General features: G+C 38.9%; 1 protein-coding gene across 20 annotated transcripts in view; it reads left to right on the top strand.

Annotated features, from left to right (window-relative positions):
- Positions 1-933: 933 nt before the first annotated feature.
- LOC137183413 (inositol hexakisphosphate and diphosphoinositol-pentakisphosphate kinase 2-like) overlaps positions 934-9,637 on the top strand; it is a 58,736-nt gene continuing 50,032 nt past the window's right edge. For 7 of the 20 annotated variants that reach the window (XM_067590462.1, XM_067590458.1, XM_067590464.1 and 4 more), the window contains exon 1: positions 935-1,149. The gene's annotated coding sequence lies outside the window, so the exon portion shown is untranslated. Of the gene's footprint in view, positions 1,150-9,637 lie in introns of all 20 variants that reach the window. The other 13 variants (XR_010928465.1, XR_010928464.1, XM_067590447.1 and 10 more) reach the window with 3 other exon arrangements.

Raw genomic sequence — 9,637 nt, 5'->3', positions numbered from 1 at the left:
AATATTGTACTTGAGTAGTATTTACTTGAGTATTTCCATTTGATGCTACTTTATACGTCCACTCCACTACATTTATCTGACAGCTTTTCAGATGAAGATTTGACACAATGGATAATACAACAAGCTTTTAAAATACAACACATTGTTAAAGATGAAACCAGTGGTTTCCAACCTTTTTTGGCTTTTGACGTCTTACAAAAAGCAGTGTGTAGTCAGGGTCTCATTTCAGATGTCTATGAGTTGTTAACAGATCCACCAAATAGTGATTTATCCCTCTAAACTTCTCACATGGTTTCATTTCAATAAATGTTCAAATGATCCAATATTTCAAATAAAATCAAAGATTAGAGAAAAAGTCCAAAAGCTTTCCTCTCCCATTAATCATCTCACGACCCCTCAGATTTATCTGGTGACCCTTTAAGGGGCCTGACCCCTAGGTTGGGAACCACTGGACTAAACTAGCTAACTGTATATAAAGTAGTTGAAACTAGCTCCACCTCCAGCAGCTACAACAATAACATGCTGCTCTAACACTGATGCTTCAGTATTAATAATCTAATGATGTCATATATAATAATATATCAGTCAGAGGGACCAAACCACTACTTTTACTGCAATACTTTTAACTACATTTTGCTAATACTGCTAATACTAATACTTCATGCAGGAGTATTTTTACATTGCTGTATTGGTACTTTTACTTAAGTAAAGGATCTGAGTACTTCTTCCACCACTACCTATATATTTATTTCACCATATATATTGAGCATCTTTGGCACAAAACATCCTTTTTATCTTATCTCCTTAAGTGTGCAGTGCTGCAGAGCTGCAGTACATCCATTCGGCCGCTGGATGGCAGTGACGTCGCGGCTTTAAAAAACCTCAACTTTATGTAAAAAAAAAAGAACAACAAAAAGGTGAAGAGAAAGAAAGGGAAGGAAGCTAGCAGCAGCAGCAGCAGCAGGCGGCAGCAGCTAACCGGCAGCACTGACCGGACATCAACTTTCAGCTTGTAGCTCACAACTTTACAGTCAGTTAAAAAAAGAAAAAACTGAAGTAAACTCTGGCAGCAGTTTCCCCTTCAGTCACAGTTCAGTCAGGGGGAAACGAGGAAGTGAACAGCTGACTGACTTCAGTAGATTTCCGCCGGTAAGTCCCGTTGATTTTAACATTTTTATAACGCTCTCAATGTCTGGCTGTGAGTCCTGCCAGAGAGGAAAGTTGGACTCCGCCGTTGTGTCGGTGGAAATATCTAAAAGCAGACACACGTTTATCGCCTTGTATTGTAAGCTGTGTCTGTCAGGAGTGCTGTGTAGTGAGCAGGCCGACGCACTGATTTATTTAATGTGTGTTTTCAGCGGTTTATTCATCCCCACCGGAACCACGCGTTCATCTGACTTCATTCATTGAGGTTTTTATTGTCATTTGAAGGCTTGAAACAGGCAGCTGGACACCTGTGATGGTTATTCTCAAACAGCTTGTATAAACCACCAAATAGAGAGGTCAGATTATCACCAGTTTGTTGTTACAAAGTATCAAAGCTGATTTGGCCACTTTTGAAATGTGAATTTTAAACTAACTTACAAAGAGAGTGGAACTGGGAGTGCTGACAGAAGTGTGTGTGGCTGCTGTGGGTGGGAACATGTGAGTCCTTCCTCCATGAACTGTTATACTCTCTGAGTATTGACAGTAAAGTTTTTATAGCTGATTATTTTCACTCATTTTGATTAACCTATTGACTATTCCTCGTTTGGTCTTGTTAGAAATGTCCATCACATTTTCCCCTAAATCCCAAGGTGACATCTTACTGTAGCTTCTTTTGTTCAACTAACAGCCCAAAACACCAAATATTCAATTTTACATCACAGAAGACAAAGAAAAACAGGAAATCATCACTATTGAGAAACCTGAACAGAAACACGTTTGGCATTTTTGCTGTTGATTGCTGTTGTTGATGAACTAATCAATAAATTGACTAATTGATTTGGCTCTGAGAATCATCATCTGGGAGTTAATATATATCTGTATATATATATAGTAGGGATGCAACTAACTATTGCTTTCATTGTTGATTAATTGATTAGTCGCTTGGTCTATAAAATGTCAGAAAATGGTGAAAAATGGCGATAAAGTTGATGTCTTCAAATGTCTTCTTGTCACAGAAGACTGAATTTAAAAAACAGAGAAGCCAGAGACAGAGAATTTGGACACTTTTTTTTACTAAAAATATGACTCAGAATGATTCATTGTTTATCAAAATAGTTTCATTTTCTGTCCATCAATTATTAATCAACTAATTGTTGCAGCTCTAATACATAGTGTTCAGTTCAACCAGCGACGGTCTGGCAAGAGCTACAGTCCCTCTTAAAAGGATATACAGTTGTAGTAATATTAGTTTAGAGTTTGCAGTAGTGTTATAACAGAAGACATAGTTGGCACATGGAGACAGTTTCAAAACTTCCTCTTGCTTTGGAGAAGACAAGAGCCAACAATAATAAAGACTAATGCAACAACGAGAAGAACGCAAGTAAAAGATTTCTAAATGGCAGGAAATGTATCACAGACGTGGTAGTAAAGACACTAAAGTCATGTAGATGAGAAATAGTTCCATGATGACTTGGATTAGAAGAGAAACACTCATTATAATAACAATATTTTCACTGCTTTATAAATGAATCAAGAAACCACAGATGAAATGAACAGCCAATACAGTCAGTGCAGGTTGATGTGACCGTTGCATCATTAGATTAATGGCGTCAAGTTGGAAAGTTGGAAGTATTTTGGAAATCACCAGTACTGGATGTAGTGCTGGGAAGTTCAAGTTTGAGTATTTTGAGTTTTCTAGTACTGGATGTTGTGCACCACTCTAACCAGATGTGTAACAAGTGTTTAGTAAATACATTTATGCTTCAATATCCTCCCCAAAACATTAGGCTGGATGCTAAATACAGCTGATATTTGGTTAAATCATTCATTGTTTTTAATTTACTTATTGTGATAATTGTGTTGGTGCTACAGTAAATACAGACTAGTATTTGTATCATGACAAAATCAATCCAACACTTATCAATCAAAGACAATTATCAACAGGCACTAAAGTAGTCTAACTATTGTATCAACCAAACTGCAGCAGAGAGTATTTCCAGTATCCAGAGGCTACAAGCACCGAGTCAGAGTCTACATGAGCGACTCTGGCCATCCCCAGGCGAGACTCAGGTGGTGTTCAGTATTCTTTGGCATACAGGCAGCAGATCAGCATGTACGGGATGTTTAGAGGACAGCGAGTCTGTACGAGAGCTGCGATTAGTATCGGCGGTCGAGTATATATGAATTGGCACTTTAGATTTGTTCGTTCATTTTGTGCCAGCACTAACTACACGCTGTTTGACTGGTCAGCTGGTAGACGACAGCTGGTCCTTTGGTGTTGTGGCGGAGAGCCCTGAGAGCTGGCTGCAGGCCAAAGAGCCACAGTGTCTGCAGGAGACTGGACGTCACAGCAACAAAAAAACCCTGATAACTCAGTTTTTATTGTCGCTTTTTATGCTCACAGTATGAGCGATTGAACAGTTAATCGATTAGCTTCTTAAACGTGAGAATTTGCTGTTTTCATCTATGTAACAGTCAGTTGAATATATTTAGGTTTCAGACAAAACAAGTAAATTGAAAGCGTCACTGTGGGCTTCTTAACATTTCACAGACAAAACGGTTTATCGATGAATGGTTAGTTAAGTTGCATAGCTCGTAGCACAACTAGATACCAAAAAAAATCAAACCACTATAACAGGAAACAACATGTTTCAGGTTAGGCTCTTTGATCTCTCTGCTGATTTTGTGGACAGCAGTTAAAGCTGATCTTAAACTAAACCAACATTCAGTGAAGATATTAACTTAAAATCATCCTTTTGTTCAAAAAACTGGGCTTTTCTGTCCAGGAAACTGTCCTTCATCTCACAGATCTTAACATACCGTCTAAACACTGTTTTACAAATGTGAAACTGTCGACACTGTTTCTATGTTTGAGACAATAATCTTAACTCAAGATCCACTTACTATCTTTTCCCAGAGCTTTAAACAACATCTCGTACTTTTCATAACCAGATGGCTCAGTTGTCATGGAAATGGCAGCTATTGTTATGAAAATTGTGTAATTTACATGGACATTTGAACAATTCACATTAGCATCTTTCAGTGCACATGTTGCCGCTGTACTATGGAAATGTCTAAACTTTTTCTTTTTATATACTTATCTAGATTTTGTAAACTTAAAAAAACAAAACATTAAGTGCATTAAGTAGATAATGATAATGTAAATATGCACATTTTGCACATTTTATGTCATAAGTCAGTCAGAAAACATTTATTCTGTTACTCATGAGGTCCTGCTGTTGTTTTGGAAATTATCGTTATTAATATGAGATCTATACACTTCTCCTTACTTCTCATTCATAAATTTTACTCAGCATCCTCTGGTGTTAAAACTGTCCATTCAGAAACTGTCACCTTTGTACCATACTTTAATATAAACTCCATCTGCTGTGTGCTTGTATATATTCCAAGTCATCCTGTGTCCTCTATGTATCTCTTCCTGCTCTTTTTGTATATAATCTACTGCTGCAGCATCGCAGATTCTCTTAAGGGATCCATTAAAATTTAATTTCATCGTAACCCTGAGAGCTGTGTACTTCACAAAAGTCATACATCCGAGGCTTTGGAGCAGAAAAATGAAGTTTTGTATCTTTTCCACATCTCATGCATGATGTAAACCCAACATAACATCTTCCAGAGTGAGAAATGTTTGTGTTGATGAGTTAGAAATAATGGGCCCGTTCTGCAGGGCCTGCGGTACGCCGGCGTCTGTTTTCAGAGTAATGACGGCAGATTGCATTTGCAAACAAAGCTAATTTCTCAAGAGCTCAGTTCATAATGAATTTCTAAGCTTGTAGATGCAGCTGTAACTGCTGCTCCACTGGTAGTTGAGTCCTGATAACATAACCAGCATGTTATCTGACCATAAAGGGCTGATATTTTGTGGCTGATGTTTCCTGCCTTGATAACTTTGTGCAGTTCAGCAGTAAGTTTTATTGGATCTAATAATTGACAGTTTCCTTAATGATTCAGCCTTAAACTCTTTCGATAACAAGCTGCTCACTCGTTCAGCATCATGCTTTTAACTTTTAATATCACTTACATTTATTTGACAGTAAAAGCCCCCCGTCTCAATCACAAACACTCATTACTTATTTATTTTCCTCGCTTAGAAGTGACCGGCAGTTATTCTCTCCACCCACAAAATACAAATCTGTAATAGACATGTAAACCGTTGCCATTTGCACAGTGTGCCATGATCGTTTTCATTTGCCATCTTATCAGAGTAATGGTGATAGTGAATAGGAGCTAATGACCGACTCTCTGCTCATAAACACGACCCAGGCTTCCTGCGGTAAACAGTCTCAAAGGTTAAAAGCCTTTTTATTGGAGCCGTGTTGATCTCTGGCCGCGCCGCGATGAAGTAGGTGACTCATCTGTGGACGAAGACCTGAAGATGACAGCAGGGGATGTTTTTAATCAGCCTCCTAATTTATTCATAGGTGATGCAGGCCAGGTTTTTATTTTTTTATTTTTTTATGGCAACACTCGAACTAGCAGACAGGGGACAGTGCTATATTTGGTATCACAGAGTGAATTTTGTCTGGTTCCTCTGTCTGTCGCCTTTGTTTCATCCTCAGTTAAAAGGACGTTAGGTAATGTATCGCTTTAATCGACCTCTATAGGCGTCCAAAACTTCACATCATCACCACCAAAACCTTGGACAAAACTCATAGTGGCCTGTATTGGAGAGTCATACTTTCAATACAATACATTTTTTCTCAATAAATCAGTGTAAAATGTTGTAGTAATGCACTTGCATAAAGTTGAGGAATTTACAGATTAAAGTGGACATGTTATTTATTTATAATTATAAAGGAAATGGCCTCTATCAGACAGAGGCTGAACCGAGGGGCTGCATAAAGGGCCAGGTAATGATAAAAAGGTTTTTTTTTAACTGTAAGTCATGCAAAGACATTCCAGTAGAGCCCTAGAATCAAAATATAGACCTGGAAATGTGGAAAATGTGATGTCCTCCTGAATGAAAATGAATTGTCAAAAGCAGCAGAGGATGAGATATCCTGAATTTTACTCTTTTTCATGGGTCAAGCTCCAAAAATCGCTGGATCCTACGTTTCCCACAGCGCAACCCCCCAGTCTCTTTTGTTAGACCATCTCTGACCAGTAAACATTAATGTCTTTCAAACTCAACACCTTCAGTTTTTAACACATGCTTTCTGTTAGAAATTTTGGATAACCCTGAACACATCATCATTGTTATTTTCTAAGACGTTAGAAAACTCTCTCTAGGTGTGGACGATATGAAAATTTAATGTTACGATTATCCTCGCCAAAATAATTGCAATTAACGGTACCATGATGATGAATGACTGGAAAGATGCCGGCTCCCCCCTGTGGCAAATGGTAATTCAGAATAAATAGGACTGTCGTTAGTAAGCTAAACAGCTTCTTCAAGTCACTCATGAGGATATTCACGATTTAAATTATCTTGAGTGTTTTTATCCCAATTATAAGATAAAATCTTATATCCTACCAACCCTAACTCCCTCCAGACATTTGGACTTTACACAACTTTGGACTTTTTTTTTTTACGTGCTGTGTAGTGTTCCTCACAACTTATGAACGGATCAGAGCCTTTTTAACACGAGCGGGGTACCACATGTTGTCAAACTACAAACTACAGAACCCAATGAAAGCATGACATCAATGTGTGCTTTTACATGAATGCTTGTATCCTGGTTTTGAGTTTTATCCTGGTCTTGGAACATATTCTGGATTTGGTGTTTATATGGAACATGAGAAACCTGGTTGATTCATATCCCTGTTAACATGATAAGTAACCTGGTTTCTGATCATCTGTGTCCAGATTCCTCAACATCTCACAAACAAAGAATATTCAGAAACCTGGATGCCACAGTGTCCTGGTTTCTATTGGAGTACCTCGGATAGCGTTCAGGTCTCTCAAAACCAAGATAAGGGCTTGAATCAGGTTTCTGAAACCAAGACATGGTCTTTACATGCAACATATAGCCTATAACTGGGATAGTCCAAAACCGAATCAAAAGTCAACATTATCCAAAGACAACAATTTATTTTTGTATGTGTTTGAATGCTCAAGTACCTAACATTGTCTATTTAAGGCATGGCTCAGATTTACTTTCTTTATTTTTGATGTAGGGAACATGTTCAGTTTTATTTTGTCAGAGACTTCAAATGGTGGCAAACAGTGGAAAGACTTGTGCACACATCACGGATACCTACGAAATGTAAATCCGGTGTTAGGGGAATTGATTTTCTAAGTAAATGTTGCTTCAGACCACAGTATACCTAGGAAAAAAAGTATAATCATATGCAAAGCTGAACCACCAGTGGTGTTGAGTCATACGCCACTTTAACAGTGTGTTGTTTTCTTCCAACCTATTGGTCACTACACCAACTCAGTTTACCAAGAAGCAAATACTTTGCTGCTTGAAGTAATTTACAGTAATCTGTGGCTGGAATTTAAACTTGCATGATTAGATACAGGTGTTTCTACCCATCATGCAACATTTTCCTTGTAATGTGCTGCCAGCTTATCCTGCCAGCCCAGTAAAGGTCGTGTCCTTGGCCTAGTAAACACTGAGTAAAGTCAAGCCCAGTGGTGCCTTCTTACAGCAGTTATGGGTATGTATTTACAAGTTTATCTCTGTTAGTGTTCTTCGACCCCGGGCCAGCAAGAAGTGCTTCCACTTCCCTTAGTGCGGCCTGTCATCACCTCAGAGGTTAGTAATGATGAGTTATCTTTGGGTAGCGTAGCTGGCCCATGGCACCCGACCCTCGTGCCTTGGCTCCACCCTTCGGTTTCTGTCTCGCCCTCCCGGCTTCAGAAGAGGACACGGTTATTTCTGGGTGCCAAGGTTAGGCTGGGTCACGTGTGAGATTTAGTTGAGATATGTCCTGGCGGAAATGTTAGGACACAGGAAGACCGTGTCTGCTGTTCGGCAGCCAAAATGTTTCACCAGCGCTAACGTTGCCAATTTAAAAAAAACAACAAAAAAAACCTGCACCATATGAGAGTGGAAGCGACTTTAAATAAGTTCTTGCAGTTATTCAAAGACCGTGTGGCGTGCATAGTTGGCTTGTGTGCCATCAGTGAGAGGTGATATGATCTGCCCATCTGTTTCTAGAGGCTTTTCCTCTCGAGTCAGCTGTTTGGCTGTTTGTGGTGGTGGTGGTGGTTGTTGAAGGGGGGGAGGAGGGAGGAGGTTGGGGGGGTGGTCAGGCTACACCGATGAGAGAGACGCATAAACTGGCTTTGGCTGTGTGTAGTGTTTGTGTACATGCTTCATTGGCAAGTATCTTCTTATAGCTGCCTTGGCTACATTTCACATGTCGCTCTTCGGCTTTGGCTCAGTTACCGCGGAATGACATAACAGCTTTGTTTCTTTATTGTTTGGTATTGGATCAGATATCACTCAGACTTAACAGATAAGCAGTGACCACACACATGCACACACACATTATGTTGAAGCACTAGGGTTGCAAATGTTTGGTAAAATGTGGCCATTGTTAGCAGTTTCACAATGGTTTCACAATGGATTTTTGGTACAAGAACCATGACAATGTGATTTTGAAAACTGCACCAACATTACTTTACTTTAGTGTTAAACATTCAGTCATGTCATCTTTTCTCTGTTACCAAATTTGTGTCGAGGAACTGAGGTTTGTTGTTCCATAGTTTGACATTTCTCCCTTCTTTCAGTGTATATATTGGTCTTATTTGTACCTCTAGAGCTTGTTCTTCACATGCATTAAGTGCCTTATGTTTTGATAGACTCACCAGATGAGAGGAGGTATATTTGTTGTTGCTCACGGTCCAACAACCCTGAATGTGGGCCAATCAGAATACTGCTCACACGCACACATAACAACAATGTTCCTCTACTGGGTGGGAACTGGAAAGCCACATTAAGAGGATGGGCTGAAACTCCCATTGTCTTCATTTCAGACTGGCATTACAGTAAATACAATGACAACAAATAGCAGCTTTCTTTGGTCCACTTCCCAGAATATCCCAGTTTAAAACATCTGGGAAGTGGAAATTCAAAAGCAATTGCAGAAACGGCTTCATTGTTGCATCAGTACGTTGTGAAGCAGGCTGATGAGAAACAAAAAGGACTTGATATGAAGAGTCAGTGAGTTTTTCACATTGATCCAAAGTTTATGTACAAAGTTTCCATCACTTTACATGCTGGTCAAAGTTGTAAGGTGTGGTTTAGAGGCTGTGTGCTGCATAGGACGAGACGTTTAATGACATTTTGAAATTCAGAACTTGGCACTACAAGTAAAAATGTTATTTTATATCACCGAGGCATTCAGCCATACTAACGTTTGATACCTTTTTTCATTTATAAAAACACATTTTTCATCCAAAAAAAAGAAGAAATGTAAAAGAAAATTTGGGCAATTCATCACAAAATCAGCACTTGAAAACAAAAATCTGAAAAAGTACATTAAATAGTGTTGAAATTATTCATGAAAAGAAGAGAAG

This window comes from Thunnus thynnus, chromosome 5 (assembly GCF_963924715.1).
Source record: "Thunnus thynnus chromosome 5, fThuThy2.1, whole genome shotgun sequence".
Classification (NCBI taxonomy): domain Eukaryota; kingdom Metazoa; phylum Chordata; class Actinopteri; order Scombriformes; family Scombridae; genus Thunnus; species Thunnus thynnus.
Note: the sequence above shows the minus strand (reverse complement) of the source record. Positions and strands in the feature narration are given on the sequence as shown.